This window comes from Ruditapes philippinarum, unplaced genomic scaffold (assembly GCF_026571515.1).
Source record: "Ruditapes philippinarum isolate M1 unplaced genomic scaffold, ASM2657151v2 ctg3921_1_1_1_1, whole genome shotgun sequence".
NCBI lineage: Eukaryota > Metazoa > Mollusca > Bivalvia > Venerida > Veneridae > Ruditapes > Ruditapes philippinarum.
This window is the reverse complement of record NW_026855843.1, coordinates 12847-13526: the sequence shown is the minus strand read 5'-3', so window position 1 is coordinate 13526 and position 680 is coordinate 12847.

Below are 680 nucleotides of genomic sequence, written 5' to 3'. Positions count from 1 at the left end.
GTTGGTGAAGTGAGTGATATTTTCAGTATCAGCACTGATTAATGTAGAAGCGTTTACCGTAATTAGACTTGATGGAATGTTGGCTTCAATCTGGATGTCTTGCAAACAAGAAAATGAACTTTGTGTCTGGTTCTTTTTGTAAGATTGAGTTTGTTCACTGAAGATAGTTTTGTCGTTAGCACTTTTCCATCTCGTTTGTAATTATTTGTAAGGTTAGGAAAGATCCATATCCACCAGTACCATCTTTTGTGAGAGCATCAACAACCCAAAGTCCAGAAAGTTATTTTCTGGAAATTTGGCATGAGGCTAGAACATTTCATACTGACATTTACCATTCCTTCCATGATTTTAGTTACTTTTTCAATAATCGAAAAATGTACAATGAAAAAGCAGATGTACACAAATTATAACCAATTACTACCAATGGAAAAACATGCACTCATTTTCCTTTTATTTACATAACTCATCATTGTGTACAAACTACTAAAAGAGAAGTGCTCAACAGAAAAAATTATGTATTCAAGTTAGAGGATTATGTAACCCATGTATTACGTTCTCTTGTGCTGATTTTAAGATAAAGAATATCCTGAATGAGCAGGTTTTTCACCTTTCCCACAACATAAAAGTGAATTGTCCGAAATACAAAAATTAGAGAACTATTCTGAAAACTACAGATTCAG